The sequence below is a fragment of the Anomaloglossus baeobatrachus genome (assembly GCF_048569485.1).
Source record: "Anomaloglossus baeobatrachus isolate aAnoBae1 chromosome 5 unlocalized genomic scaffold, aAnoBae1.hap1 SUPER_5_unloc_22, whole genome shotgun sequence".
Lineage (NCBI taxonomy): Eukaryota > Metazoa > Chordata > Amphibia > Anura > Aromobatidae > Anomaloglossus > Anomaloglossus baeobatrachus.
In genome coordinates this window covers 694,445-718,824 of record NW_027441798.1, presented here as the reverse complement: position 1 = coordinate 718,824, position 24,380 = coordinate 694,445, and the positions used below count along the sequence as shown (strand labels likewise).

Genomic DNA, 24,380 nt, shown 5'->3' with positions numbered 1-24,380 from the left:
TCTCCCATCCTGATCCCCTTCTAGGTATATGTGTCTCCCATCCTTGTGTATATGTCCTTCATCCTCGTATATATGTTTTCCATCTTTATCCCATTCTGGTATATACGATCCCCATCCTGGTATATATGTCCCTTGTCCTAGTATATACATCACCATACTTGTATATATGGCCTTCATCTTGTGATCGCCCAGCCACAGCAGTAAGCCGGCAGCTGGGTGATTATGTGTACCCAATATTAAAGAGAATGAATATTCACTGCTCCCCATGCTAATAATACTGCCCACCTCTTGGTTGGCGCTGGCTTCATTGCCTAGAGGTGGGTGTGATTATGGCATCGGGAGCAGTGAATATTCATTTTCTTTTTTAGTTGGCACACTGTTAGCCCTTTTGAGAGCCTTAAGGAACATTCGTGAATTGTTTTGATACTGGATTATATTTAGATAATTCACTAATCTCAGATTTCCCATTGATTTATTTACTAAAAAGTGCAGCCCCAGATTGGAGATAGGAACTCTTAAGTATATCACATTGTATATAATTGCATTTCAAAACTTGTTGTTTTGTTAATAAATGCTTGTAAATATACAGTGTGTCCACCCATATCCTGTCCACCGCCATTAACTTGAGAACGGCGACAGCTATAGGCATAGAAGTGATGTCTATGTATAGTAAAGTAGCCATGCGCTACGCAATGAAGCCACCTATAGTGCCAACTGGTGGAAAACAACGGAGTTAGCATTTTTATCTCGAAAACGGAACGAGATAGAGAAAAAAAGTGAATTACAAAGTTGTAGGGCATCATTAATTCAATACGAATCGACACCTTGCATACAGAAATGTTATGATATCAAACCCATGATCCTCCCAAAACATTGAATGCTGGTCACGCATATGGCGCTCATTTAACTTTGATGCTCAAAGTGGCCACCGTCCGCTGCAATGCACATCTGGACTCTGGACAGCATACTGCATCTTGCTGCGCATTGTGCAGTATGGTAGATGACACCTTCGCACAAGCATCTGTGATACGTCGTCGTAGGTCCTGCAATGTTGATAGAGGGGTCGCATACACCTACTGTTTGATGTAACCTCACAGAAAGAAGTCCAATGGGGTCAGGTCAGGTCAGCGTGGAGGCCACTCCACGCAGCCACCATACCCAATGACTTGTAGGAAGGTCTCCACGAGGTATCGCTTCATGTCCGCAGCCTTGTGAGTTTTACACGTTCAAATCATAGCATTTCTGTATGCAAGGTGTCGATTCGTACTGAATTGATGATGCCCTACAATTTTGTAATTCACTTTTTTCTCTATCTCGTTCCATTTTCGAGATAAAAATGCTAACTCCGTTGTTTTCCACCAGGTGGCTCTATAGGTGGTTTCATTGCGTAACGCATGGCTACTTTACTATACCTAGACACCACTTCTATGCCTATAGCTGCCACCGTTCTCAAGTTAATGGCAGTGGACAGGATATGGGTGGACACACTGTATATATTCTTCATGCCTAGCTTTCTCTATTGTCTAGATGTGATGATTTTGTCTCAGAACCTCTGAAGTTGAGGCAGAGCTGTAGGCATTTCACACAAAAATAGTGAGGGGAGAATTGAATCTCACTGCATCCTAGAAATGTGGCAGTTGTTAATACTCTCTGGTCCCAATTTATCAAAACGTTTGTGGCAAAAAAAATTGTCACTAAAGTTCTGAAAAGTCTCAAAAATTTGGAAAGTTGTGCCAACATTTGGCGGCTTTTGGCATTTTCACTCCAGAATTGGCAGGGTTTGGGTGGGACAGAACGTGACACCACAGCTCCTTAAATTCATGACAAGCTGTGGTGTTCCCTATGCCAGAAATTTCACTCCAGTCCCTGATGAGAGTAATATTTCTTACATGGCACAAGGAGGCACATGCCACTCGTCAAACGCTCCAGATTCATGAAGAGGCATGTGTGACGCCCTGGACCAGCCAGGTAGTCACAGATAGAGCCCCACACAACACCAGTCCCCTAACAAGGTGTCATCAGCCAACCCTTAAAACCTAGTCACCTCCCTCAGGGCTTAATGGACACACCAGGGGGCGGAGCCAGGCGGTTGGCCACGCTCACCGAGGAGTTCAGAGAGCCTGAGGCGGGGAAAGTAGGCAGTCTGTTAGTGGAGGTGAAGTTGAGTGGAAGCAGGCCCGTGTGCAGGCCTGAGACAGTCTGACAGGTGCCAGGGTAGGAGCTCAGGCACCTTTGGCTAGGAGTCATATGGAGGCCTCTGCCTGCAGGAGCCGGGAAGAGGGCCAGGCGGAACCGTGGTGGACCGGGACAGGGTAGTGGCCCGCCGGTACCGACCCAGGGAACCGAACTGGAAACGAGCACAAGAGGGGAGTACTTAGACTCTGAAACTAGGTCCAGAAACTACTGGGGCCTAGCTAATTAACTGATTGCGGCCAGGACTATAGGTTCTGTCCCACCCAAAGTCCTGAAAGAAGGCAACAGCCCAATGAGGGGGATTGAAAGCCACCGCCACGGCAGAGAGATCCCACGGGCCAGCGTCTGCGGGCAAAGGGCTCTTCCGACATCCACTAGCCGGGGAGTGGACTCCTGACGCTGAAGCGCAGGTAGCCCAACATCACACAAACGGTGCAGGAGAAAGGCAGAGACCACCAACCGGGTGGGGGCACCGTCCACCATCACCTTTGGTTTACCAGAGACTCGTGTGTGCTCCTAATCGTGAGTACCCCGGTGCCCTCCGGCCGCCCATCTCACTGCACCGCCCAGCTCTCATCCCAATGGGTTCTGATTCATGAAGTGGTGCATGTGTACCGCCCCGGGGCTCGGCTGCGGCCGAGCCGCTCGGATCCGTGCTCGCTGGTGGTTGGCTCGAGCGTCTCCGGACCAGGGGGTCCTGTGGTCACTACGATCTGAAAGGGGCTGGCGGTTTAGGGGACGTAGGTGTACGGCCGTGGCCGCGTTATAGTTCGTGACGCCACCCACGGGACGTGGTGAAGGTGTAGACACCACCGCTAGAATTACGGGGCACCCGGGGAGATGGTCGTGCAGCAAGATGTTAACCCCTCCGTGGGTAGGGATGGTGGCCCCGGGACCCGTGTGGGGAGGTGTGTGGCAGCTGTGCGGTGCAGGGCGGCGCACGGCCGGATGGCACTGTTATACTCACTATGACAGATACACCGGAGGCTCTGGTAAACCAAAAGGATGGTGGTCGGTTCCCGCAACCGGCTGCGTCTGGTCCCCCACCCGGTTTGGTGGTCGCCGCCTTTCTCCTGCACCTCTTTTGTAGATTTTGACTGCCTGTGCTTCAGCGACGGGAGTCCGCTCCCCGGCTTGTATGTGTCGGGAGAGCCCGATCTCTCTGCCTGTGCGGTGGCTTTCTATCCCCCTCGGTGCGCTGTTGCCGTCTTTCGGGTCTTGGGACGGAAAAGGACCTAAGGTCCAGACCTCAATCAGTAAATTCGACGTGGTCCAGTGGCTTCTGGACCTCGTTCAGTCTGAGTACCCTTCCTGGTGCTCCGGTTTCCAGTTGGTTCCCAGGTTTGGTACCGGCATGCCACTACCCTGTCCTGGTCCCTTACGGTTCCACCAGCCGTCTTCCCGGCTCCTGCAGGCGGCAACCACCGTCTGCCTCCTGGCCACAGGGTATCCGGGCTACGACCTAGATCCCTGACAGATGTTTCTTCTCTCCATTCTTACTCCTCTCCACTCCAACTCAACTTGAGCTTCCACTGACTTCTAACTAGCTGTTTTCCTGCCTCAGGCCCTCTGGACTCCTCGGTGGGCGTAGCCAATTGCCTGGCTCCACCCCCTGGCGTGTCCATCAAGCCCTGAGGGAGGTGGCTCAGGGTTTTTAGGTTGGCTGCTGTTACCTTATTAGGAGACTGGTGTTTGTGCATGGATCTGTCTGTGACTACCTGGCTAGTCCAGGGCGTCACATTCCCCCTTGGTTTAATGCAGAACATCCGCGGGCTGCAAGACCACCACCGGTTTATTTTTGTTTGCTTTTCAACTGCAAAAGATAAACGGGAAAAACATTCACAAATATAATAAACTTTTTACATTCAAGTAAACTGGTTAAATCATCCCTTACGGGAGGCACATTCTTAAACTTTGCACATATACAAAAACACTTTTATTAACGGGAAACGGGACCGGGTCCTTCCAGCTGCCCACTCAAGCAAACCTAGCCTTGATGCTGCCTCTAAGAAACAGGCAGCACCCCTTTTCCCCAGTCCAGGAACAGGAACGGGTCCAGGTGTTGCCCAAACGGGCTGGGTACAAAGTTCCATACCCGGCAGTCCCTCAGAGGCTACATATATAGTGAAAAAAAAATCCCTTTAAAATTCAATTTTTTTTTATTAAATATGTCTTAAAAAATTCCCAAGTGATTCACCTATCTAGAATTTATCAAGGGTAGTATAAATATACACCAGGGTAGCCACCCCTTTACAAAATACAATCAGAGGCAGTGAAGCCGGGGGTATGGGATCCCAAATGGGATTAATCTGGCCCTATCAGGACCTACCACCTCACACCTTCCTACCGACGGAGGTAAATCACCTTAACTTAGCCGGGCGCCCCCGTTCCTCGGTGGCTATCCCTAACTTACCCTAATATATACCCTACCATATGAGGAGAAATGCCTGAGCAAGTTACCTCTAATTATTGGTTGGACTTTTTTACCCCACCATGCACTTTAAAGAGGGGGCAATATAGCTCCACCTGTTTAATATGCTCCGAATCAGCTGATCAATTATTCATATACAGGGAAAATAGATACCATTACGCCCTGTTCAGTTAATATGCTCAAATTCAGCTGGTCATTAATTCATATATAGGGATAATAGATACCTTAACAACCTGTCCAATTAATATGCTCAAATTCAGCTGGTCATTAGTTCATATATAGGGAAATAGATACCATAACAACCTGTCTAGTTCATATACTCAATTTCAACTGATCGTTAATTCATATTTTCAGATAACAAACGTCATAGTACCCTGTTATTTCTGATCAGTCATTAAGCTCAAACACAACCGATCATCGATTCAGAAATAAACATATCAAATACCATATATCCAGCTGATATGTTCCAATTCAACTGGTCATCTGTTAATAAACAGGGACACTAGGTACCATAGCGCCCCAATATCTAGATCAGGTTAATATGCCCCAATTTCGACCAGGATAAATTCAAATGCAGGGGAAAAGAAAGTCCAACTACCAGGTCATCCTAATAATTTAAGATAACACATTTAACTTGCTTTCAGCAGATCCTAACCTCTGGAACAATGCCAGTATATACAATCATTATAAATGAATAAATATCATGTCATATCAAATATCTAATGATGATGCATGTCTTCATATAGGCTGCCATATGAAGACATGCATCATCATTAGAATTTTTCCCTGTCTCCCTGGGCCTCCTGATGAACCGGATTAGAGGGCGGAGAAACGCGTCGAGCAGTGCGGATGCACTTGATAAAGGGAAGTTAATTCATCAGCCTAAAATGATATTTATTCATTTATAATGATTGTATATACTGGCATTGTTCCAGAGGTTAGGATCTGCTGAAAGCAAGTTAAATGTGTTATCTTAAATTATTAGGATGACCTGGTAGTTGGACTTTCTTTTCCCCTGCATTTGAATTTATCCTGGTCGAAATTGGGGCATATTAACCTGATCTAGATATTGGGGCGCTATGGTACCTAGTGTCCCTGTTTATTAACAGATGACCAGTTGAATTGGAACATATCAGCTGGATATATGGTATTTGATATGTTTATTTCTGAATCGATGATCGGTTGTGTTTGAGCTTAATGACTGATCAGAAATAACAGGGTACTATGACGTTTGTTATCTGAAAATATGAATTAATGATCAGTTGAAATTGAGTATATGAACTAGACAGATTGTTATGGTATCTATTTCCCTATATATGAACTAATGACCAGCTGAATTTGAGCATATTAATTGGACAGGTTGTTAAGGTATCTATTATCCCTATATATGAATTAATGACCAGCTGAATTTGAGCATATTAACTGAACAGGGCGTAATGGTATCTATTTTCCCTGTACATGAATAATTGATCAGCTGATTCGGAGCATATTAAACAGGTGGAGCTATATTGCCCCCTCTTTAAAGTGCATGGTGGGGTAAAAAAGTCCAACCAATAATTAGAGGTAACTTGCTCAGGCATTTCTCCTCATATGGTAGGGTATATATTAGGGTAAGTTAGGGATAGCCACCGAGGAACGGGGGCGCCCGGCTAAGTTAAGGTGATTTACCTCCGTCGGTAGGAAGGTGTGAGGTGGTAGGTCCTGATAGGGCCAGATTAATCCCATTTGGGATCCCATACCCCCGGCTTCACTGCCTCTGATTGTATTTTGTACAGGGGTGGCTACCCTGGTGTATATTTATACTACCCTTGATAAATTCTAGATAGGTGAATCACTTGGGAATTTTTTAAGACATATTTAATAAAAAAAAAACAGAATTTTAAAGGGATTTTTTTTTCACTATATATGTACTTTTTGACTATCCTGAAATTATTTTGATTGTTAGTCCCTCAGAGGCCCCACGTCCAGGGAACCTACTTGCAACCCTTGTCACCGGTTGCATTGGTGACAGGGCCTCGGCCATCACATTCCCGCAGGCCCTTCCTCCAGTCTGCCTCTCTGGAGGCGGTGGGACCGAAAGGGTGGTCCAGGAATTATTTACAAACCCAATAGTTTTTGGGTGGCCTGCATGTTCACGGCCTTGTCTATGGGTTAAACGGGACAAACAGTATTCAACAGGGTCCCAACGGGGACGGGCAGTATAGTCCCAACAGGGACTTCAAACATGGCAGCCGGGATCCGCTGCCTTTTAGCACTCTTTGGTGTTTTCCTGGTCAGAGGGTGGCGAAGAGGGGCGGACGTGCAACTGAGCACCCATGTATGCCCTCCTCACACCCGAGGCTTGCACGGAGATCTGGGTCAGCCCCACAGGCAACGCCGTCTCTTCTGGGTGCTGGAGTATCTGGGGTTCGCCAGTTTCACCGCGTGCGGGCCCTGCCTCCCGATAGTTCGGCAGGTCTGGAAGGGTTTGCATGGCCTTATCTTGCCGGGGTGCCTGCCAGGAGGCGGGCCTCTCGCTCGCCCGCACCACAGCCACCATCTTTTGCATCTCCTGCTTCCAACCTAAGGCTTGCTGCATCGACTCGACCCGTACCTGGATACAGACCTGCGCCAGCTTCCTCTCTAACCACGTCGCCGTCCCTGGCAGCAACCGATCCTATGCCGCCACAGCTCCGGCATCCAGGGTGGGGGCCGCAGCCTCCCCGTCGGTTTCCCCCTCCGGCTCCGAGCTGGCTATTGGGAGGTCGTCTAAGTCGGGCGCTGTTCCTGTCACGGCCGGGCGGACTGCCGGGGCCGACATCCTTCCTGCGGCAGGCGGTTCACCGCCAGCTGCTGCATGGGGAGTCACCGCCGGAGCCTCTGGGCCCACCGCTCCTGTCACCGGAGCGGGTGCTGTAACCTCCTTGCCGGAAGCATTCTCTGCGGGCGCCGCCGCTCCAGCAGTCAGTGTGAGGCCGGCATCAGGCTTGGGAGCAGACATCTTTCATCTGCTCCCCCTTGGTCTTTTCGTGGCACCCGGCGCTCTTTCTGCACAGTTTCACTTTTCAGCCGCGCGCTTTCCTGCACCGCTCTGTTCCCAGTGGGCGGGGCTTTACTCTCGTGCTCTTTTCGCGGGGAAGACGACTCTGGCTGGAATCTTCGCGCCAAAAGATGGTGGCAAGATGGCGGATTCTCCAAATTTCGCAATGGATCACCGCTGACTTCTACTTCAAGGCGCACATTCACCGGTAAGTGGATGGGTTCAATCCTGTTCGTGATGCCAGAAGAGTCGATGTGTACTGCTCGGCCACAGCCGAGCTGCTCGGGTCCGGGCTCGTTTGGTGGGTGGCTCGAGCGCCTCCGGACCCGGGGGTCACGTCGCTCTGCAAGGGTGTTGCTGGCGATCTCCATGGGGGGTGGTTGGTGTACAGCCGTGGCTGTGTTATAGTTCGTGACGCCACCCACGGGACATGGCGAAGGTGTAGACACCACCGCTGCAATTATGGGGCACCTGGGGAGATGGTCGTGCAGCAAGATGTTAACCCCTCCGTGGGTAGGGATGGTGGCCCTGGGACCCGTGTGGGGAGGTGTGTGGCGGCTGTGCGGTGCAGGGCGGCGCGCGGCCGGATGGCACTGTTGTACTCACTATGACAGATACACCGGAGTCTCTGGTAAACCAAAAGGATGGTGGTCGGTTCCCGCAGCCGGCTGCGTCTGGTCCCCCACCCGGTTTGGTGGTCCCCGACTTTCTCCTGCACCTCTTTTGTAGATTTTGACTGCCTGCGCTTCAGCGACGGGAGTCCGCTCCCCGGCTTGTATGTGTCGGGAGAGCTCGTTTGCCCGCAGGCGCTGGCCCGTGGGATCTCTCTGCCTGTGCGGTGGCTTTCTTTTCCCCTCGTTGAGCTGTTGCCGTCTTTCGGGTCTTGGGACGAGAAAGGACCTAAGGTCCAGACCTCAATCAGTAAATTCAACGTGGTCCAGTGGCTTCTGGACCTCGTTCAGGGTCTGAGTACCCTTCCTGGTGCTCTGGTTTCCAGTTGGTTCCCAGGTTCGGTACCGGTGGGCCAGTACCCTGTCCCTTACGGTTCCACCAGCCGTCTTCCCGGCTCCTGCAGGCGGCAACCACCGTCTGCCTCCTGGCCCCAGGGTATCCGGGCTACGACCCAGATCCCTGACAGACGTTTCTTCTCTTCTTTCTTACTCCTCTCCACTCTGACTCAACTTGAGCTTCCACTGACTTCTAACTAACTGTTTTCCTGCCTCAGGCCTTCTGGACTCCTCGGTGGGTGTGGCCAACCTCCTGGCTCCGCCCCTGGTGTGTCCATCAAGCCCTGAGGGAGGTGGCTCAGGGTTTTTAGGTTGGCTGCTGTTACGTTATTAGGGGACTGGTGTTTGTGCATGGGTCTGTCTGTGACTACCTGGCTAGTCCAGGGTGTCACAGAGTGGTTAGGATACATAAAGCACCCGAACTCCAAACTCTAACGCTGATGTTTTGTATAAAGTCTGTATTTGGTACAAACACCGAACTTTACTATTTAGGTTCACTCGTCTCTGCCACAAACCTTTATTACAGTTTAGATTATGGGTATAGACGAGACCAGAACTGAAATGGGTTTATCTCTTGGTAGAGAGGAAATAACATTTATAATACCTACGATGGGATTTTTGTGAATTTAATGGGATTCGGTCACTAAGTGTTTACTACTTAATTAAAAATCAGAATAATGTAGAGACAGTGTCACGCTAGGAACAGTGAAGTACCAAGCGAACGGCGAGAGGGAAGGGAAACCCTGTGCCTAGGGTAAGGGGAGATGAGAGCCCTGACCAAGTCTACTGCTGGCCCTTGAGTTCCCTCACCACCCTATATAGATTCCACACCTATACGCCGAGCCGGATACCTGACTCTAGGCTTACACTGATCTGACCCCTAAATAGGGAACGGATTGGATGAGCTCTTCATCAACCTCACTAGGTACTAAAGGACACACACGGATAACAAACAAAGCAAACAACAAAAAATGTATCACTAGACAACTCAGTAAGAAGTTCATTAAAGAGCAACAGCAATCCTACTGGTGTGTGCAAGCCACCTGCTTGCATCCAAACCTTGTGAAGGAACTGAATATCTCCACAAGTCCAGGACACATTAGAATATTTTAACCCAAGAGGAAATACAGATGATTAGCAGCTGAAGGGAAGAGGAGCTCCCCAGTGTCCTAAAGTAAAAGGATGAAAACCCAGCAGAGAGGAGATACCTAGTACACAGAATACTAACAGCTGGAAAAATAGAAAGTCAGGGAATGTTTTGCACAGCCAAACGCTGTGACCTTCTATTGCCAGACATCACATCACTGTCTGTCACAAGTGACACACCAGTGATAGAGAAAGACTCTGATTCCTATGATGTGTCATTTACTGGGCTGCTTGCTGTAGTTTTGATAAAATCACTGTATTATCATTAGGGGATTATCACTAGAAAACTAGTAACCTGCTGCTATGTATCCTCTATCTCCATAAGCTATATATAACTCCACCCCTGATTAGCAGCTTTCTGTCTATGATCATTGTACACAGCTGCCAATCAGTGGTGTGGGTGAGGTTATACATAGAGCAGTGTTTCGAGAACTGGTAGATTTTAAACAGAGAAAACTGAATTTCAAAACTTCAGCAAGCAGCCAAGTAACTGACACATCGCTGGAATCAGGGTCTCTGCTTATACAGGTTGATTGGACACACATTACAAGTAGCTTTGTTCCTCTTAGGCTATGTGCCCACGGGGACATTGTCCTGCGGATATATCCGCAGAACATTCCGCAGGTGCTCCCAGGAAACAGCTCCACAACTTTCGTCTGTTTCCATGCTGCAGAATGGCCTGCGGATATGGTGCGGTTATTCTGCATTGAGGATACAGTACCATGGCTTCGGCACTGCATCCTCAATGCAGAACAAGTGCTGCAGTGATCGGGGAAAGTCCATACTTACCTCCATCATGCAGCACCTCGCTTTCCGGCAGCCGGGTCACTGTCAGGCAGCGTCTGGTTCCCTGTGCTGGAGGTGGGCGGGCCTGAACTAGCTCCGGCTTTCACATGACCGGAGCTCGTGCAGGCTCCGCCCACCTCTTCCTTCCTGTACCTGGCTGGATCCACCGCACTGCTACCGCTGCCGCTACACTGGACGGAGAAAGTGACCCGGGTCTCTATCAAGGCGGGTAAGTATATGGGACCCTGCGGAGAAATCCGCAATAATAATTGACATGCTGCAGATTTTTCCGCTGCGGAAAAATCCGCAGTGTGGGCACAGCCTTTCCCAAATGCCATAGAAATGGCTGGGGAGTTGCTGTGCTGCAGATTTCTGGAAAATCCGCGGCTTTTCCGCGAGAAATCCGCAGCGTGGGCACATAGCCTAAATCTATAAACCACATCCCAAAGACATATGCTATTAAATTTTATATATTTAATCTGAAAAGTAGGCAGTGTTTATAAAAATATACAAAATATATTACAAAGGGGAAAAATAATACAGCATATACAACTACATAAAATAAACTGGAATAACAAAAGGAAAATTACTGAACTTGGGTCACAGTAATGGCTTCAGATTTCTGGAGGGAAGGACTCCAATGAAACGTAGAGAAATCCTACACAGCAATGTTCCTTTCATTTAATGAAGATCATAATTGGAATAAATTTTTTATTAACACAAGTTACACCCACATACTTCCCCTCTGGTGACTCATAACACGGCTGGACTTCAGTGAAAGATAGAATGAGTCTAAAGCAGGGGTGGGCAATTAATTTTCCCATGGGGCCGCATGAGAAATTGGGATGGTTTTAGAGGGCCGGACTAATATAATTAACTCAGTTTTACCCAATACTGTATATAGCATATATACTATCCCTTCATATACAAACAGTAAGTTACGGACTGTGTGACCCCTCGTGGCCCTGCACGCACACATGTCCTTTTTTTCTCTGGCAGCACGGGTGTCACACGGATCGCACACTGATGTGATCTGTGTGACATCAGTGTGACAAATACCAGAGAAAACACGGGTCTTTTTAATAAAAAGATTTTCTATATTTACCTCTCTCCAGCGCTGCTGTCTCTGGCTCTGCTGCCTCCCGCTCCTTATCACCGGTAATTATACTCACTGAATATTCACTGCAGTGAGCAGCTGGAAGCAGGGACAGTGCTGGGGACCGCAGCGCTGGGTGAGTATACAGGTGTGTGTGTATGTTGAGAACCTGGAAGCCGGAGCATCTCGGGGACTCGTCACAGTTCCCAATGAACTCTGATGAACCCATGAAGCTGTAGCGTGGGTGTCGCAGGATGGTCATCAAAGTTCATTGGAAACTCTGATGACCTCCTGGAGGTCACTGTGCTTGCAGAATACTCACCTGTCCCTGCGGTGATGTCCTCAACGGTGCTGTGCCCGGTGCTGTCATCGCGATGCTCCGGCTTCCAGGTCCTGAGTGCGGTGAATAATCAATGAATGAGCGGTGGTCAGGAGCGGGAGGCAGCAGAGCTGAAGAAAGCAGGTAAATATGGAAAATCTTTTTATTTCACAGACTCGTGTTTTCTCCGGTACCTGTCACATGTATGCAAACAGGAACCGGAGAAACGCAATCAGGCCCTGTAATGGCGGTATGGCGCTGCAGGGGGCGGGGAGAGAGCACGTGGTACCCGATGTAACTCCAGTACCACTCGCAGTTACGGGCTTTTCTCTCTGCACGCACGCACACATACATACACACACGCACACGCTATATACATATATACACAAACAATCCCCATATACTACATCACTACACCCCCATATACACCTGTAATATACATCACTACACCCCCATATACACCTGTAATATACATCACTACACCCCTATATACACCTGTAATATACATCACTACACCCCCATATACACCTGTAATATACATCACTTCACCCCCATATATACCTGTAATATACATCACTACACCCCCATATACACCTGTAATATACATCACTACACCCCCATATACACCTGTAATATACATCACTACACCCCCATATACACCTGTAATATACATCACTTCACCCCCATATATACCTGTAATATACATCACTACACCCCCATATACACCTGTAATATACATCACGGCACCCCCATATACACCTGTAATATACATCACTTCACCCCCATATATACCTGTAATATACATCACTACACCCCCATATACACCTGTAATATACATCACTGCACCCCCATATACACCTGTAATATACATCACTACACCCCTATATACACCTGTAATATACATCACTTCACCCCCATATATACCTGTAATATACATCACTACACCCCCATATACACCTGTAATATACATCACTGCACCCCCATATACACCTGTAATATACATCACTACACCCCTATATACACCTGTAATATACATCACTTCACCCCCATATATACCTGTAATATACATCACTACACCCCCATATACACCTGCAATATACATCACTGCACCCCCATATACACCTGTAATATACATCACTACACCCCTATATACACCTGTAATATACATCACTGCACCCCCATATACACCTGTAATATACATCACTACACCCCTATATACACCTGTAATATACATCACTACACCCCTATATACACTTGTAATATACATCACTGCACCCCTATATACACTTGTAATATACATCACTACATCCACTTATACATCACTAGACCCCTATATACTACACCTGTAAAACTACATTGCCATATACTACATCACTACACCCAAATATTACTCACCAGTTACCCACCCCCCCTCCCCTCCACTCCCCCCATTGTCCCCTCAGGTTACTAGTCACCACTCACCTTTCCCTCCTCAGGCACCTCCGTACGGGCTCCCGCTGACATCCTTCTTCTCTTGTACGGCTTCCCGCTGAGCTGCTTCCTCTCTCCGAACGGGCTCCGGCTGCTGCATCTTCTTCTCCTGCCGGGGCGGGAACTTTTCAAATGACACACACGCGTGCCGTACTGACGACATCAGGGCGCGCGCGTGTGTGTCACAGAGAAAGTGCCGGCAGGAAACAGAGGACAGATTCCTGCGTTTTGCTGCTGCACTGTACGGTGCTGCAGTATCTGTCCTCTGTTCCCTGCCGGCACGCAGCGTGTGATGAGGGCAATCTGACCACGGGCCGCCCGGAGCCTGGAGCTCCGGACAACAGGTCAGATTGCCCTCATCAGTGACCGGCCAGCAAGGACGCCCGGAGCCAGGCGGGCTGGTCACAGAGAGTAGGCGGGCCGGATGTGACCCGCGGGCCGCCCCTTGCCCAGGTCTGGTCTAAAGGGTACTTTACACCTTGCGATATCGGTAGCGAGCGTACCCGCCCCCGTCGGTTGTGCGTCACGGGCAAATCGCTGCCTGTAGCGCACAACATTGCTTACACTCGTCACTCGTACTTACCTGCCTAGCGACGTCGCTCTGACCGGCGGTTCGTTCAGCATCATTGCGACGTCACTAAGCGGCCGCCCAATAGCAGAGGAGGGGCGGAGATGAGCGGGCCGAACATCCCGCCCACCTCCTTCCTTCCTCATTCCCGGCAGGATGCAGGTACGGTGAGGTTCCTCGTTCCTGCGGTGTCACACATAGCACATAGTCAACGATTTTTGGTAAGTGAACAACCTCTCCAAAACCAACGATTTTTACCTCTTTTGCGATCGTTTTAGGTCGCATAAAGGTGTCACACGCTGCGATATCGCTAACGACGCAGGATGTGCGTCACAAACACCGTGACCACGACGATATATCGTTAGCGATGTCGCAGCATGTAAATGGCCCTTAGGTCTTAGAAAATTATGAGATTCCCAAACTTTTTGATAACTTCACCCCTGGAGGTCCTAGGTGTAAGATATTACAGTCATCTTTCCTATCACAATTTTATCTGTACATAGATAGGAGACATTGCATAGATATTGTCATCTTTCTGGACGATATCCATTTGGCGGGAGCCCAGCAATCTACTAATAATGCGGAACAATGCTTTGCATTCTCCACTTTCGCACAAATTCAAAAATGTGACTTTCCTACTGTATCTATTATATCAATGCAATTTATACTTTCTATAAGGGGAAACAAAGGATTTGAATTTCTCTGTTATTTTTCTGTTCAACTGCTGCTCTTATCTCTACTGGTCATAAATCTGTCCTTTCCTGCATTCTTATGCATTTAAGCTGAGATTGGCCTTACATCTGCTAGAGGATTCTCGTTAGTTACCTGTTTCCAAAGGAGGGGTTCAGCTTCATAGTGGTGTTGTTGGGTCTTTATGAATTTTCTAATTTCTATATGACACACTACTATATATTGATGTTTTTCCAAAATCAAGCTTTTATCCCTTTGAAAGCCAAGGTCATTTTTTGAACACTTTCTTATACTTGCTGCTTGAAGAGTTCAATAAAATCAGAAATTTTACACTTCCAGCTGCCCAAAATAACCTAAATAAAAAATAAAAGGTTGCCCTAAAATCATTATGCAATGATTCAGATATACTAACTATCAGCCGACAAGGGGGATGGAATAGTCATGAAAAACAGAGATGACTATATACGGAAGCTCAGAATATTCTCTCCAACCCCATAGACTAAGGGATTACAACTATGGATCCTTTTTTTACAATTAAAACAAAATATGCTCTCCTCATCACAAAAGCTTTGAGAAAGAAATCTTAAAGAGAACCAACCACCTGGCACAAGGATGCTGAATTCAAGCATACCTGTTATAGAAACATGGGTTGCTGAAATATCTCATCAAATTTGCAGAAATGCACTGCATTTTGATTAAACTGCATACACACACACACACACACATACAGTACAGACCAAACGTTTGGACATACCTTCTCATATCTAGAACAACTGTTAAGAGGAGACTTTGTGCAGCAGGCCTTCATAATAAAATAGCTGCTAGGAAACCACTGCTAAGGACAGGCAACAAGCAGAAGAGACTTATTTGGGCTAAAGAACACAAGGAATGGACGTTAGACCAGTGGAAATCTGTGCTTTTGTCTGATGAGTCCAAATTTGAGATCTTTGCATCCAACCAACGTGTCTTTGTAGAAAAGGTGAACTTAAGGATTCTACATGGCTGGTTCCCACCGTGAAGCATGGAGGAGGAGGTGTGATGGTGTGGGGGTGCTTTGCTGCTGACAGCAGCTGCTGACAGCTGATTTATTCAAAATTGAAGGCATACAGAACCAGCATGCCTAGCACAGCATCTTGAAGCGGTGCGCTATTCCATCCGGTTTGCGATTAGTTGGACCATAATTTATTTTTCAACAGGACATTGACCCCAAACACACCTCCAGGCTGTGTAAGGGCTATTTGACTAAGAAGGAGAGTGATGGGGTGCTACGCCAGATGACCTGGCATCCAAAGTCACCAGACCTGAACCCAATCGAGATGGTTTGGGGTGAGCTGGACCGCAGAGTGAAGGCTAAAGGGCCAATAAGTAGAAATGAGCGATGCTCGAGGCTCGAGGATCGCCAATTTCATGTTCCATTGATTTTGGGGGGTGTTTGAGACGTTCGACGAACTCGAGCTTTTTGCTAAAAGCTTGACAGTTCGAGTTACATTCGAGAACGGTGCGAGCACCAAAAACGTGGCTTTTCACATTAAGGCTATGTGCACACGTTGCCGTCTGCATGCGTCCTGCATCCCCAGCACAATCCCTCTCTCTTTCCTACTCATCGATCACGGACGCCTCGCTGCAAGGCTGTCACAAATCTGCGGCCTCTTTTCCTCTTTTGAAAATGGCTGCCGCTTCATTATTCATTCAGTTATTCCGTGCTTTCCCCGCACACCGGCGCCCATGATTGGTTGCAGTCAGACACGCCCCAACGAGGAGTGACAGCTGTCTCACTGCAACCAATCACAGCCGCCGGCGGGCGGCTCTATACTGTGCAGTAAAATAAATAAATAAATAATAGAGAAAAAAAAATGCGGTTCCCTTCATATTTGATACCAGCCAGTATAAAGCCTCACTGCTGGAGGCTGGTATTGTCAGGATGGAGAGCACCACATTATCGGGAGCCCACCACCCTAACAATATCAGCAGGGAGCCACCCGGAATTGCCGCATCCATTAGATGCGACAGTCCCGGAACTCCACCCAGCTCATCCCGAATTGCCCTGGTGCGGTGGCAATCGGGGTAATAATGAGTTAATCATGCCAGGTGTCTCCCCGAGACACCTACCATGATCAACCTGAAAGTGAAAGTAAAGAAACACACAGCGAAAAATCCTTTATTTGGAATAAAAAAACAAACAAAAACAATAACAAAAAAAAATCCTCTTTCACCATTTTATTAAAATCCCAAAATACCCCTCCAGGTCCCAAGTAATCCACACGACACTGTCAGCTCTGCTACAGAACACGAGTGCTCTGTATCCGCTCCATGTAGCACATGAAGAGAATCGCGCTGTCACCTCAGACTTCAGTCTGCATTGCAGACCTCAAGACTACGAAATCTGCCTATGTTCCTCATAGGAGCCAGTGGCTGAATGGATAGAGCAGTCGCCTAAGAAGCATAACTTCACGAGTTCAAGTCCTGGCTGTGTTGGTAAAGGTTTTTTTTTATTTTCAATTTTAAATTAATTAATTATTATTCTTTATTTATAATTGTATTTTAATTATGCACAAAGGGCAGTAGCCGGACATCAGCTGTGAGCCGCTTCATGGAATGAGGCTGCATTCATTCATTCTCTCTCTCTCTCTCTGTCTTTCTCTCTCTCTCTCTCTCTCTTTCGTTCTGTCTTTCTGTCTTTTTTTCTTTCTGTCTTTTTTTCTGTCTTTTTTTCTGTCTTTCTTTCTGTCTTTCTTTCTTTCTGTATTTCTTTCTTTCTGTCTTTCTTTCTTTTTGTCTTTCTTTCTTTTTGTCTTTCTCTCTTTTTGTCTTTCTCTCTTTTTGTCTTTCTTTTTGTCTTTCTTTCTGTCTTTTTTTCTTTCTTTCTTTCTGCCTTTCTTTCTGTCTTTCTTTCTTTCTTTTTTTTATTGCACTGATGCATCAGCTGATTGTATAAAAGCCGTTTATACAATCAACTGCTGTGTTGTGTGAATCAGGCCCTTGAACCTGACACATCATCTGATCGTTTTGCCTTCCAGCAAACCGATCAGATGATATTGGATCCGGATTGGACGTCGCGGGACCCTTGACCCAGGATTACTGTGGAGGGGGGTTCTTTATTTCAATAAAGATGGAGTCACTAATTGTGTTGTGTTTTATTTCTAATAAAAATATTTTCTGTGTGTTGTGTTTTTTTTTATCTGTACTAGAAATTCATGGTGGCCATGTCTAATATTGGTGTGACACCATGAATATCGGGCTTAGGGCCAGTCGATAATATACAGCTAGCCCTAACCCCATTATTACCCAGCGAGCCACTCGTCACCAGGGCAGCTGGAAGAGTTGGATACAGCGCCAGAAGATGGAGCTTCTATGAAAGCGCCATTTTCTGGGGCGGCTGCGGACTGTAATTCGCAGCAGGGGTGCCCAGAAATCTTGGGCACCCTGAGCTGCGGATTCCAATTCCCAGCTGCCTAGTTGTACCTGGCTGTAGTTCTCCAGCTGCTGTCTGTATGGAGGAGAGCAGACAGCAGCTGCAAAACTACAAGGCTCAGCATGCTCCATTCACTAGTGTATGCAGGAGAGCAGACAGCAGCTGCAGAACTGCAAGACTCAGCATACTCCATCCAGGACTGTATGCAGGAGTTTTTTGCCCACCAAAAAAATGACGTGGGCTTCGCCATATTTTTGTATGCTAGCCAGGTACAGCAGGCAGGCATGGCTGCCCCCAACCCCCAGCTGCCTATTTGTACCCGGCTGGGAACTAAAAAAATAGGGAAGCCCTTTTTGTAATTATTTCATGAATTTCATGAAATAATTAAAAAAAAAATCGACATGAGCTTCGCCCCATTTTTGTGTCCAGCCAGGTACAACTAGGCAGCTGGGGATTGGAATCCGCAGCACAGGTTGGCCCGAGCTTTCTGGGCCCCTCTGCTGTGAATTGCACTCCACAGCCGCCCCAGAAAATGGTGCTTTCATAGAAGCGCCATCATGTGGCGCTGTATCCAACTCTTCCAGCTGCCCTGAAGCCGGATGGCTCGCTAGGTAATAATGAGTTAATACTAGCTTTGTTTTACTAGCTAGTATTAAGCCAGAGATTCTTAATGTCAGGCAAGTTTGACCTGGCCATTAAGAATCTTCAATAAAGGGTTAAAAGAAAAAGACACCACATAGAGAAAAAAACTTTAATAGAAATAAATACACAGACACACTTAGAGACTCCATGCTTATTACTCCCTGTCAGCCCTCCACGATCCATGGTCTTCTGTCTTCTTTCTCCTTCAACCCATGCAGCTCTGCTACATCAGGCAGCACTGCATGGGAGGAAGACGCTGCTGCTTCCCGTGCAGTCTATTCACTCAATGAGAGTGAGCAGAAGCTGCGGGCTGTAAGCGGTGACGTCACCGCTGACAAGCGGCTTACCATAGCAATGGTGCTCCGATCACGTGATTCCCGGTGCCACAGCGGGCTGTAAGCGGTGACGTCACCGCTGACACGCGGGTTACCATAGCAATGGTGCTCCGATTACATGACTCCCGGTGCCGCTATTTACCGGCTGTGACAGCTAGTCCCTGCATGTGGGCTGACTCTGTAAAGAGCGCCCACATGCAGGAACGGGGAGTCGACCATGTGTCAGAGCATTTCACTGGTACACGGACATGCTGGAACGATCACCAGAGATGCACTGACAGGACATAGCATAACGTCTAGCCATGTGACCAGTCTGTAGCCAATGAGATAATAAACACATGACTGGTCACATGTTATTTTGACGTCACGATAGGTCCTATCATCAGTGCTAGTTACCGGGAGGATGCAGCGATTATCGGAAGGAAAAGCAGCGGGAGACAGAATGCAGGACGCGTTCGACGAACCGAACTGAACTCGAGCCTTCAGAGGCTCGCTTATCTCTACCAACAAGTGCTAAGCATCTCTGGGAACTCCTTAAAGACTGTTGGAAAACCATTTCCGGTGACTACCTTTTGAAGCTCATCAAGAGAATGCCAAGAGCATGCAAAGCAGTAATCAAAGCAAAAGGTGGCTACTTTGAAGAACCTAGAATATAGGACATATTTTCAGTTGTTTCACACTTTTTTGTTAAGTATTTCATTCCACATGTTAATTCATAGTTTTGATGCATTCAATGTGACTACAATTTTCAGAGTCATGAAAATAAAGAAAACTCTTTGAATGAGAAGGTGTGTCCAAACTTTTGGTCTGTACTGTATATATCTCATAGCACCCCATCACTCTCCTTCTTAGTCAAATAGCCCTTACACAGCCTGGAGGTGTGTTTGGGGTCATTGTCCTGTTGAAAAATAAATGATGGTCCAACTAAACGCAAACCGGATGGAATAGCATGCCGGTACAAGATGCTGCGATAGCCATGCTGGTTCAGTATGCCTTCAATTTTGAATAAATCCCCAACATTGTCACCAGCAAAGCACCCCCACACCATCACACCTCCTCCTCCATATTTCACGGTGGGAACCAGCCATGTAGAGTCCATCCATTCATCTTTTCTGCGTCGCACAAAAACACGGTGGTTGGATCCAAAGATCTCAAATTTGGACTCATCAGACCAAAGCACAAATTTCCATTGGTCTAATGTCCATTCCTTGTGTTATTTAGCCCAAACAAGTCTCTTCTGCTTGTTGCCTGTCCTTAGCAGTGGTTTCCTAGCAGCTATTTTACCATGAAGGCTGCTGCACAAAGTCTCCTCTTAGAAGTTGTTCTAGAGATGTGTCTGCTGCTAGAACTCTGTGTGGCATTGACCTAGTCTCTAATCTGAGCTGCTGTTACCCTGCGATTTCTGACGCTGGTGATTCGGATAAACTTATCCTCCGAGGTGACTCTTGGTCTTCCTTTCCTGGGGCGGTCCTCATGTGATCCAGTTTCTTTGTAGCGTTTGATGGTTTTTGCCACTGCACTTGGGGACACTTTCAAAGTTTTCCCAATTTTTTCGGACTGACCGACCTTCATTTCTTAACCCCTTAACGACCTTGGACGTACTGAGTACGTCATGGTCACATGGTGCTAAACGACCCATGACGTACTCAGTACGTCCTGGCGAAATCGCGGTCCCGGAGCCCCGGGGAGTGAAATTTGTTTACTTAAATGGTGGATTCGGGAAGGAGGGGACCTCTGCCTGACCTCAGGAGGGGTGGTGCCTCCTCCCCGAACCTACAGAGGCTGTGATTGGCTGACGAACGCCGCTCAGCCAATTACAGTCACTGTAATGTGTCAGCCATTGAAAATGGCTGACACATTGCAATCCAGCCATAATCAGTGCTGCTGTAGCACTGATGACTGGCTGGAGCTGGGTGAACTTTGTTTCACCCGCCCCCAGCTCTGATTGGAGAGACCGGCCTTGTGACCGATCTCTCCCAATCACTGTGGATCTTGTGCCGGTGACCTGTATGTGACCGCTACCCTCAGCTTCACTCCGTCCGTGAAAGCTGATGAGAGCGGTCGCTGCAGGTGCCCATCGGTAAGTTATAGCCCCCCCCCCCCCCCGCCGATCCCCGCTCCCCGCCGAGATCCACCGCCGCTCCCCGCCGAGATCCACCGCCGCTCCCCGCCGAGATCCACCGCCGCTCCCCGCCGAGATTCCCCGCCGAGATCCACCGCCGCTCCCCGCCGAGATCCACCGCCGCTCCCCGCCGAGATCCACCGCCGCTCCCCGCCGAGATCCACCGCCGCTCCCCGCCGAGATCCACCGCCGCTCCCCGCCGAGATCCACCGCCGATCCCCGCCGAGATCCACCGCCGCTCCCCGCCGAGATCCACCGCCGCTCCCCGCCGAGATCCACCGCCGCTCCCCGCCGAGATCCACCGCCGCTCCCCGCCGAGATCCACCGCCGCTCCCCGCCGAGATCCACCGCCGATCCCCGCCGAGATCCACCGCCGATCCCCGCCGAGATCCACCGCCGCTCCCCGCCGAGATCCACCGCCGCTCCCCGCCGATCCACCGCTGCTGCCCGCCACGCCGCTGTTCCCGCCGCTGTCCCTGCCCGCCGATCCACCGCTGCTCCCCGCCACGCCGCTGTTCCCGCCGGTGTCCCTGCCCGCCACGCCGCTGTCCCTGCCGCCACCGTCCCCTTTGTCGCACCCACCTTTTTCAGCCGCCGCTGCACCCGATCGGCCGCCGCTTCCATCGGCTGCCACTGCACCTAATCGGCTGCCGCCTTCCACGTGCTGCCTCCCCCCCTCCACGTGCTGCCTCCCCCCCTCCACGTGCTGCCTCCCCTCCCCCCCCCTCCACGTGCTGCCTCCCCTCCCCCCCCTCCACGTGCTGCCTCCCCTCCCCCCCTCCACGTGCTGCCTCCCCTCCCCTCCCCCCCTCCACGTGCTGCCTCCCCCCTCCATGTGCTGCCTCCCCCCTCCATGTGCTGCCTCCCCCCTCCATGTGCTGCCTCCCCTCATGTGCTGCCTCCCCCCATGTGCTGCCTCCCCCCATGTGCTGCCTCCCCCCATGTGCTGCCTCCCCCCATGTGCTGCCTCCCCTCATGTGCTGCCTCCCTCCATGTGCTGCCTCCCCTCATGTGCTGCCTCCCTCCATGTGCTGCCTCCCTCCATGTGCTGCTTCCCCCCTCCCTCCATGTGCTGCCTCCCCCCTCCCTCCATGTGCTGCCTCCCCCCTCCATGTGCTGCCTCCCCTCATGTGCTGCCTCCCCTCATGTGCTGCCTCCCTCCATGTGCTGCCTCCCCTCATGTGCTGCCTCCCTCCATGTGCTGCCTCCCTCCATGTGCTGCCTCCCCCCTCCCTCCATGTGCTGCCTCCCCCCTCCATGTGCTGCCTCCCCCCTCCATGTGCTGCCTCCCCTCATGTGCTGCCTCCCCTCATGTGCTGCCTCCCCTCATGTGCTGCCTCCCTCCATGTGCTGCCTCCCTCCATGTGCTGCCTCCCTCCATGTGCTGCCTCCCTCCATGTGCTGCCTCCCCCCTCCCTCCACGTGCTGCCTCCCCCCTCCCTCCACGTGCTGCCTCCCCCCTCCATGTGCTGCCTCCCCCCTCCATGTGCTGCCTCCCTCCTCCCTCCATGTGCTGCCTCCCTCCTCCCTCCATGTGCTGCCTCCCTCCTCCCTCCATGTGCTGCCTCCCTCCATGTGCTGCCTCCCTCCATGTGCTGCCTCCCCCCATGTGCTGCCTCCCCCCATGTGCTGTCTCCCCCCATGTGCTGCCTCCCCCCTCCCTCCATGTGCCATCGCTCTCTCCCATCAGACTCTGCCCCCCTCCCTGATCTGCTGCCTGCTCTCTCCCATCCTTTTCACCCTCCTTCATCTGCTGCCTCTTTTGTCTGCTGTGATCCTGCTGCCTAGATCCATCCTGTAAGGTAGCTATCCCCAATCTCACCTCCCACCCCCCCATCCTCCGCCGCTCCTCCATTCGCTGCGCCCTTTCCCATCCTCCATCCGCTGCGCCTTTTCTCATCTGCCGCGCCTCCATCCGCTGCGCCCTTTCTCATCTGCCGCCCCTCCATCCGCTGCGCCCTTTCTCATCTGCCGCCCCTCCATCCGCTGCGCCCTTTCTCATCTGCCGCTCCTCCATCCGCTGCGCCCTTTCTCATCTGCCGCCCCTCCATCCGCTGCGCCCTTTCTCATCTGCCGCTCCTCCATCCGCTGCGCCCTTTCTCATCTGCCGCCCCTCCATCCGCTGCCGCGCCCTCTTGCATCGCATTATCCAGCGCAGTTGCTCGCTTCCAGACAGGAGCGGATGATGCGATGCAAGACTCGTGCATAATGGCAGGCACTCATTTTTTTTTTCTGACGGCCGTCTTTATTTCGCCAAACTAATATTTTTTTGTATTTTCTCTTTCTTTCTAGATTTTCCTTGTTCATCAGAGACACAAACACACACATACACTAAATAAAGTATTTTTTTTCTCACACACACAAACACTAAATAAAGTTTTTGTACACACACCACACATACAATGTCCCGATCCCAGAGACGTTATTCAGATGAGGAGGCATATGCCTTTGTTGCCTCCGAGCCTGATAGCGAGGGAGATGACCCCACATTCCTCTGTTCCTCCCAAGCCGATTCCTCCACCAGTGACGAAGGACCACCGCGAAGACGTCGTATGGACGAGGTATCAGCCGGGGCCCAGGGGAGAAGAGCCGGAGCCCAGGGGAGAAGAGCCGGAGCCCAGGGGAGAAGAGCCGGAGCCCAGGGGAGAAGAGCCGGAGCCCAGGGGAGAAGACTCGGAGCAGAGCGTGAGTGAACCCCAGCCCAGCACTAGTGCTAGGGACCCCCAACCTAGCGCTAGTGACCGGGTATGGACCCCAGTCCCTGAAAACTTTGCACCACAGATTCCTGAGTTTCTTCCCCAACCAGGAATCCAGTTTGATGCTACAAACCTTGGAGCAATAGACTTTTTCAAAGTCTATTTCTCTGAAGAGTTTGTCAGTCTCATGGTGGTGCAAACGAATCTCAACGCCCAACGATTTTTGGCCCAAAATGCTAACTCAGCATTTTCTAGCTGGACCCCGACGGATTCAGTAGAAATGTTGAAGTATTGGGGTCTCACTCTTCACATGGGGCTGGTGAAGAAGCCACAACTTCGCCAATATTGGAGTGTTAATATTTTATACAACACTCCAGTATTTGGCATGGTTATGACCCGTAAGCGTTTTGAGGCCATGCACAAATTTTTACATTTTAGGGACAATGCG

The 24,380-nt window shown here is 49.7% G+C and overlaps 1 protein-coding gene and 1 pseudogene across 1 annotated transcript in view; one reads left to right on the top strand and one right to left on the bottom strand.

Annotated features, from left to right (window-relative positions):
- The window catches only part of LOC142259030 (uncharacterized), a 276,422-nt pseudogene that overhangs the window by 102,203 nt on the left and 149,839 nt on the right, over window positions 1-24,380 (bottom strand).
- The window catches only part of LOC142259021 (uncharacterized), a 204,635-nt gene that overhangs the window by 61,678 nt on the left and 118,577 nt on the right, over window positions 1-24,380 (top strand). The window lies entirely within an intron of this gene.